At 42.6% G+C, this 8,924-nt stretch overlaps 1 long non-coding RNA gene across 1 annotated transcript in view; it reads left to right on the top strand.

The window, feature by feature from the left end:
- Positions 1-209: 209 nt before the first annotated feature.
- The window catches only part of LOC141252881 (uncharacterized), a 29,140-nt gene continuing 20,425 nt past the window's right edge, over positions 210-8,924 (top strand). Inside the window, exon 1 of the long non-coding RNA XR_012314144.1 lies at positions 210-601. This is a non-coding gene — a long non-coding RNA (uncharacterized lncRNA). The remainder of the gene's footprint in view (positions 602-8,924) is intronic.

The raw sequence follows: 8,924 nt of genomic DNA, 5'->3' as shown, positions 1-8,924 counted from the left end.
TTCTGCATTTGCCACCAAACTAAAAATACACAAATAGCGCATGTCATCTAGAAACTCTAGCATGATGGCTGATGCAATCTTATGCAATGTATAGTACAGAATTCAGAATAAAATGAATATCCGTAATTAATATATACAGGCTCATACCAATTAGGAGAACCAAACCACTGTAAAATTATGCAACCATTAATAGTCATTGAAATGGGGGGCGTGGCTTAGGCACGAGCAGGAGAGGACATGCAGTAACTAAGCTCCTTTCCTTAAGCCTCTGAAAAACCTACCCTTTTCCCTGATTTCTACTGTATCGGCCTCAAAATACCCATAAGAGACCCCTCTTCCCACCTCTCAGTACCCTGATTGCGTGAAGGTACTTTGGTCAGATGCAGAACCTGAGGGATTCTTGGAGCTGCGGTGTGGAGAAGACACATGGGCCTAGAAAGAAACTGGGCAGTAAAACCTGCAGCTTGCCCGGTCTGCCTCCCTCAAAACTGAGCAGACCGCGATTGGATCCGGGGACAAAGTCTGAAGCAAAGCAGGACTAGCCTGCAGGAAGAAGAGACGACCCAACCCTGTGAAAGGAGTGCATGGCGTGGGTGGAAAGGTAGGAGAATGGGCTCCAGGACTGTAGAATGTCTGTGTGTCTGCTCTCCCACCCCCTTCCCCCTCCCTACTGGGGGATAGCTCCAGAGACTTACTGGGAGCTTTCTGAGGCCCCTGGGGAGACGGAGATCCATACCCATCTCCACTCCCATCTCCACTCCGGAAGCTGAGAGAGTAGAGTGAGATCAGATAAGCTGTGGGGGGGGGGGACTGTGACAAATAGCTCCTGGAGGAGACAAGATATGGAGCTCTCACCTCTTAAATATACAAACACCCACGGTGCTTCCCCCCTCCTTCTGCCTCCCAAATCACTATTAAGTTAAGCAGAAGCCTATAAAAGAATAAGGGGAGCCTTCCCACAATAGTAGACCTCTTAGTCTTTTTTTGGCGCCAAACTGCCCTGTAACTTATTTATGAAGAAAGCTGATGCCATCTTTATAATAAGTACAGCATTTACCTCCCAGAAGATTAGCCTTGTATCTCCATAAACAGACAACTTTTTCACCATTCTATTAGTCGGGCTCCTCCAAAAGAGACCTGGACAACGCCATAAAAAACTAAATCTTTGATTACATCAAAACTATTCTAATTCTGTTAATTCCTCAAGATTAATAGTGGTACGACATCACAGTTCTACATAACCACCTAATCTTGCAGGTTACCGCCATCTGCTGGACATTTGATTAAACAGCACTTCAGTGCCAGTTCTACCTCTCATTTCCTCTCACTGCTTTGTGAACTCTTTCATCTAGACTTACACATCACCGCCATCTACTGGACATTTGATTATACAGCACTTCATCACCATGTATACATCGCATTTCCTCTTTCTGCTTTGTGAACAAACATACTACGCCTCTTAAGTAAAAGCATATGCAAAGAAGGAATACAGTCAAAACAAAAGTGATAAAAGCAACCACCTTAGGAAATAATCCTGATTGAGACAAATGGATTCAGGAGGCGCTCCCGTGGAAGAAAGAGTAACCAAAAAATTTTTGCATCTTCCAAATGTGGTGCAATTACATGGAGGATATTCCACCAGGGATTAATATTTGTAGGTTTATTAAAAAATCATAAAACCGTGAATACACATAAGGGACATGGATGTACAAAAAAGGGAAGAGCAAAGGGAGTCTTTAAAAAGGATCACATAACGCGTGTCTGCTCATAGAGCCTTCATCAGGTGTGTATGAGACATTATGTTTGACTGAACTTTTATACCCAGCATCTTTACTTGTGGGTGGGGTCACCCTCAGAGGTAACACCCAACTAAAATCTACTCTCTCTCTCTGTTGCGGAGACTGGAGTCTAATTGATGAATATAGGTGGACTTTTGTATACATATATTTCTTACCAATAGTGTCATTGCTCAAATTCTAAAAATCATCACCCAAATGTGAGCTGGAAGCCTATGTTAACCAAATAACTATTTTGTCAAAATCTATAATTATCTACCGTGTGGAGTTCCTACAAGAAATCTAAAAACTGATTTAGGGAGGCATTGGATTGATGTGATGGGTAGCAAAAAAATAAAAATAAATAGAAAAAAATGAAAAAAAAAATAATAAAAAAAAAACATCCCAGACCAGACACACAGATGCATGCTCACTCCTGGAGTCTTACCCCTCCGCCGCAGTCCACAGAGCGGCCCCGAAGCGGGGCGGTGAGTGTTATTGTGAAACTGTGGAAGTGAGGTTCAAAGGACCCCAACCCTTTGCTTATCCCTTGCCAAATTAACTTATTCAAGTGTATACGTGAAGCTTTGATATCTGACAGACAGAGTCAGATACTGAACTTCTCTTGAAGAGAAATGGCGCAGGAAAGATGTGTTTATTATTCCAGCATAACATAGATATATTCAGTATAAAGGAAGGTCCCAATAGGGTGTCGCCCTGAGGCAATTGAGCAATCACAGTAGTCTCTGGTCCATGGTATAGATAAGTCTCATTATGTTGTCCTGTGGGGTTAAATGTTTCCTCCCAAATATTCTCCTCATTCGCCAGGGTATTCTCTTGGGAGGTGTCATGTTGAATCCTTTGTCTCTTTCTTGTAAACAATTTGAAAGTCCAGTTCTATAACCAGTTCCAACTAGTTCTTTCAGGATATATGTACAGTGGGTATGGAAAGTATTCAGACCCCTTTAAATTTTTCACTCTTTGTTTCATTGCAGCCATTTGGTAAATTCTAAAAAGTTAATTTTTTTTTCTCATTAAAGTACACTCTGCACCCCATCTTGACTGAAAAAAAACAGAAATGTAGAAATGTTTGCAAATTTATTAAGAAAAACTGAAATATCACATGGTCATAAGTATTCAGACCCTTTGCTCAGAAACTCATATTTAAGTCACATGCTGTCCATTTCCTTGTGATCCTCCTTGAGATGGTTCTACTCCTTCATTGGAGTCCAGCTGTGTTTAATTAAACTGATAGGACTTGATTTGGAAAGGCACACACCTGTCTATATAAGACCTCACAGCTCACAGTGCATGTCAGACCAAATGAGAATTATGAGCTCAAAGGAACTGCCCAAGGAGCTCAGAGACAGAATTGTGTCAAGGCACAGATCTGGCCAAGGCTATAAAAGAATTTCTGCATTACTCAAGGTTCCTAAGAGCACAGTGGCCTCCATAATCCTTAAATGGAAGAAGTTTGGGACCACCAGAAGTCTTCCTAGACCTGGCCATCCAGCCAAACTGAGCAATCATGGGAAAAGAGCCTTGGTGAGAGAGGTAAAGAAGAACCCCAAGATAACTTTGGCTCAGATCCAGAGATGCAGTAGGGAGATAGGAGAATGTTCTACAAAGCCATCGGGCATTTATGGCAGAATGGCCCAACGGAAGCCTCTCCTCAGTGCAAGACATATGAAAGCCCGCATAGAGTTTGCTCAAAAACACATGAAGGACTCCCAGAATATGAGAAATAAGATTCTCTGGTCTGATCAGATGAAGATAGAACTTTTTAGTAATAATTCTAAGCGGTATGTGTGGAGAAAACCAGGCACTGCTCATCACCTGCCCAATACAAACTCAAAGGTGAAACACGGTGGTGGCAGCATCCTTGCTATGGGGGTGTTTTTCAGCTGCAGGGACAGGACGACTGTTTGCAATTGAAGGAAACATGAATGCAGCCAAGTACAGAGATATTCTGGAGGAAAACCTCTTCCAGAGTGCTCTGCACCTCAGACTTGGCCGAATGTTCACCTTCCAACAAGACAATAATCCTAAGCACACAGCTAAAATAACAAAGTAGTGGCTTCAGAACAACTCTGTGACCATTCATGACTGGCCCAGCCAGAGCACTGACCTAAACCCAATTGAGCATCTCTGGAGAGACCTCAAAATGGCTGTCCACCAACGTTCACCATCCAACCTGATGGAACTGGAGAGGATCTGCAAGAAAGAATGGCAGAGAATCCCCAAATCCAGGTGTGAAAAAATTGTTGCATCATTCCTAAGAAGATTCTTGGCTTTATTAGCTCAAAAGGGTGCTTCTACTCTATACTGAGCAAAGGGTCTGAATACTTATGACCATGTGATATTTCCGCTTTTGTTTTTTAATAAATTTGCAAAAATTTCTACATTTCTGTTTTTTTTCAGTCAAGATGGGGTGCAGAGTGTACTTTAATGAGAAAGAAAAAGAAACTTTTTAGAATTTACCAAATGATTGCAATGAAACAAAGAGTGAAAAATTTAAAGGGGTCTGAATACTTTCCGTACCCACTGTATATATATTAGTACAGACCAAAAGTTTGGACACACCTTCTCATTTAAAGATTTTTCTGTATTTTCATGACTATGAAAATTGTACATTCACACTGAAGGCATCAAAACTATGAATTAACACATGTGGAATTATATACTTAACAAAAAAGTGTGAAACAACTGAAAATATGTCTTATATTCTAGGTTCTTCAAAGTAGCCACCTTTTGCTTTGATGACTGCTTTGCACACTCTTGGCATTCTCTTGATGAGCTTCAAGAGGTAGTCACCGGAAATGGTCTTCCAACAATCTTGAAGGAGTTCCCAGAGATGCTTAGCACTTGTTGGCTCTTTTGCCTTCACTCTGCGGACCAGCTCACCCCAAACCATCTCGATTGGGTTCAGGTCTGGTGACTGTGGAGGCCAGGTCATCTGGCGTAGCACCCCATCACTCTCCTTCTTGGTCAAATAACCCTTACACAGCCTGGAGGTGTGTTTGGGGTCATTGTCCTGTTGAAAAATAAATGATGGTCGAACTAAACGCAAACCGGATGGAATAGCATGCCGCTGCAAGATGCTGTGGTAGCCATGCTGGTTCAGTATGCCTTCAATTTTGAATAAATCCACAACAGTGTCACCAGCAAAGCACCCCCACACCGTCACACCTCCCCCTCCATGCTTCACGGTGGGAACCAGGCATGTAGAGTCCATCCATTCACCTTTTCTGCGTCGCACAAAGACACGGTGGTTGGAACCAAAGATCTCAAATTTGGACTCATCAGACCAAAGCACAGATTTCCACTGGTCTAATGTCCATTCCTTGTGTTATTTAGCCCAAACAAGTCTCTTCTGCTTGTTGCCTGTCCTTAGCAGTGGTTTCCTAGCAGCTACTTTGCCATGAAGGCCTGCTGCACAAAGTCTCCTCTTAACAATTGTTGTAGAGATGTGTCTGGTGCTAGAACTCTCTGTGGCATTGATCTGGTCTCTAATCTGAGCTGCTGTTAACCTGCGGTTTCTGAGGCTGGTGACTTGGATGAACTTATCCTCAGAAGCAGAGGTGACTCTTGGTGTTCCTCTCCTGGGGCGGTCCTCAATTGAGCCAGTTTCTTTGTAGCGCTTGATGGTTTATGGAACTGCACTTGGGGACACTTTCAAAGTTTTTCGAATTTTTCGAACTGACTGACCTTCATTTCTTAAAGTTATGATGGCCACTCGTTTTTCTTTACTTAGCTGCTTTTTTCTTGCCATAATACAAATTCTAACAGTCTATTCAGTAGGACTATCAGCTGTGTATCCACCAGACTTCTGCACAACACAACTGATGGTCCCAACCCCATTTATAAGGCAAGAAATCCCACTTGTTAAACCTGACAGGACACACCTGTGAAGTGAAAACCATTTCCGGTGACTACCTCTTGAAGCTCATCAAGAGAATGCCAAGAGTGTGCAAAGCAGTCATCAAAGCAAAAGGTGGCTACTTTGAAGAACCTAGAATATAAGACATATTTTCAGTTGTTTCACACTTTTTTGTTATGTATATAATTCCACATGTGTTAATTCATAGTTTTGATGCCTTCAGTGTGAATGTACAATTTTCATAGTCATGAAAATACAGAAAAATCCTTAAATGAGGTGTGTCCAAACTTTTGGTCTGTACTGTATATAGTGACACACGAGTGCAGATATCTAATATATATATATCAAGGTTTTAATAATATATAAAAGTGAGGGTATATATGACTAAATGATATCCAATATAACAGATATATGCAAAACAAGATTCATAACATATAATAAAATATATGTATAGATATTTAGTATACATCAGAGTTTCATATAATGTTTTTTAGTAGATTTTAGAATCTTAACTTTAACAGTCCCCCCTAAAAACATTTTTGAAACCCTTCATTAGATTCCCTCTCTGCTTAGCACTTGTAGAAATACATAGCAAAAATTTCGCAGAAAAGAATATAGAGGTAACATTTAATAATATAAATTCTAGATATATAACTAAATGAATACTGCTTTCACAGCTCCCTTCTCCTTTGGCAGTGGGTGAACGCTCCAACCGAAGTGCAAACACACAGACCTGCCCACGTACTTCTCCGCCCCTAGTGGGAGGAGCCAGCCGAGGCCGGATTCCCCAGACAAGCCTGTCCGCTACACTGCCGGATGGACACCAACACACACAAACCACGACAAACAAGGGAACTATACAGCTGCCACAATCAAGTGTTAGACTTATTACTTAAGACTTGACTGTTTAATCTGGATTGTTGTCAAAGATTCTTCTGTCCAGTTATTAGTTTCCTCATCAGTCATTACCATTATAGGATCCACAGTTTTTTGTATTAGTTTCCGTATACAAGGAACAACACAACATGCCATCATCGCTAATATAATCATTATTACAAGAATTGCCATCCCCACCTGAACTAACCATTTCTGCCAGCCACTCATCCATGAGAAATACTGGTCCCATGGATCCTTGATCCCTGAATTATCTTTAAGTTCTTCTGATAAACTAGTAAGTTTCTTTAGAGCAATTGTTACTTTGCCTGTAGGGCCATCATTATCTGGTATATAGGTCCAACAAGAGTCCCCGAACATCTTACATATGCCCCTTTTTTTCTGAGTAATTGCTACCTGAGACTCGGGATTCTGAGCGCTCACAAAAACAATGCAGAAAAGGATATACAGTCTCATGGCTGTGCTGGTACTGGGGTCTTCTTGCAATGTGAAGCGTGGATCCAAGTGGCCTTTCCTTCGACTTTGACTGATGTAGGTGTCACCAAGGTCACTTGGAATGGGCCCTCGTATCTGGGAGGACTTCTGGATGTGCTTCTTAGCGACCACCCAGTCTCCAGGTTTGATTGAGTGAGTATGCTCGTCACTGTCAGGATCTGGGATAGAAGACAAGACTGCAGCGTGTGTTATTGCAAGTTCTTTGGACAATTGTATTACATAGTTAACAAGGGTATCACTACCTGCAACCATCTCTTGGGGGAAATACCCTCCCAACCTTGGGGCTCCTCCAAACAAAATTTCATAGGGAGTCAGTTTGTGTTGGCCTGTCGGGGTGTTTCTGATTGAGTACAGGGCAATGGGAAGACCGTCTGGCCAAGGAATTTGTGTCTCCTGATGAATCTTCAACAATTTGGACTTTAAAGTACCATTTAGTCTCTCAACCTTCCTACTACTTTTGGGATTGTAAGGCGTATGAAGACCTAAGCTAGTTCATACCATACTCCACAGATCCCTGTAGAGTTGGGCCGTGAATGCTGGTCCCTGGTCACTTTCTACTACTTCTGGTACCCCAAACCTACACACAACCTCTGTCATCAGTTTCTTAGCTGTGGTGCGGGCTGTCATGTTAGTGACTGGGTAGGCCTCAGGCCAGCCTGAAAACATATCCACTATTACCAAAACATATTCATATTTCCCTACTTTGGGCATCTGAATATGGTCAACTTGGATTCTCTGAAATGGGTATAGTGGTTTTGCCAGATGTTTTGGTGGAGTCTTTTCTGTTTTTCCTGGATTGCAAGTTGCACAGATCAAGCAGGCCTTTGTGTATCGCAGAATGGGTGTTGATATTCCAGGTGCCAAGTATAATTTGTTTATCTTTTGGAACATCTGATCTTTTCCCAGGTGTGTGGCTCCATGGGCCTATGAGATTGCTGCTGGGTACAGTGTTCATGGAAGGCATCCTCTTGGACCTAACATCCATCGGCCATACTTGTCCTGCTTGGCTCCCGACTTTTTCCACTCTTCTTTTTCTTCTGCTCCAGCTTCTGCCTGATGTTTGTATACTAAGGTCTATTGTGGTGTTATATGTTCACTCTCATTCTGGTCTTGGATTTGTCTCTGACTTCTTGTCATAACCATTGTTTGGGCTGGGATTTGTTGTTCCTGCCATGCCACTTCTGCTGTCTCTTTCCCCGGGCACCACTGAAGGGCCGCGTCTTTGGCTGCTTCATCTGCATAATGATTACCCAGGACTTCTTCTGTATCTAAGCGTTTGTGTGCTCGGACTTTGATTACAGCTACTTCTTCTGGCAACTTCAATGCCTTCAAAAGGTCTTTTACAAGACCTGCGTATTTAATGGGTGTCCCGGTGGCTGTAAGAAATCCTCTGTTCTTCCACAGATAACAGAAATCATGTGCCACACCAAAAGCATAGTTCGAATCCTTATAGATATTAATCTTCTTGCCATCCCCTGCCTTGCAAGCCTCTGTGAGTGCAACTAGCTCCGCCTCTTGAGCTGACATGGACGGGGGCAATGGGCCTACCGAGACAGGCTGGTCCATCGTGACTACTGAGTAGCCCGTGTGGAATCTTCCTGCTTTATCAGCAAACCTAGAGCCATCCGTCCACATCTGGAGGCCTGGATTGGGGAGGGGCTCTTCTTGGACCTTCAAATTATGTTGTGCTTCTGACATCATCTGTTCAATGCAATCATGCTCAAGGAGATCTTCTATGTTTGGGCCGTCTGGGTCAAAATCATGGGGCCTGAGATTAACGGGAGGAGAATTGTCCACATCATCCCCCCTGGAAAGAGGCAGCAGAGTGGCAGGGTTGAGTACTGTATATCTGTGGAGAGTGATGTTCTCAGGAAGCAAAA

The sequence above is a fragment of the Phyllobates terribilis genome, unplaced genomic scaffold (genome assembly GCF_046119375.1).
Source record: "Phyllobates terribilis strain yellow unplaced genomic scaffold, ASM4611937v1 Scaffold_2__4_contigs__length_985480577, whole genome shotgun sequence".
Classification (NCBI taxonomy): Eukaryota; Metazoa; Chordata; class Amphibia; order Anura; family Dendrobatidae; genus Phyllobates; species Phyllobates terribilis.
This window is presented reverse-complemented; position numbering and strand designations above follow the sequence as displayed.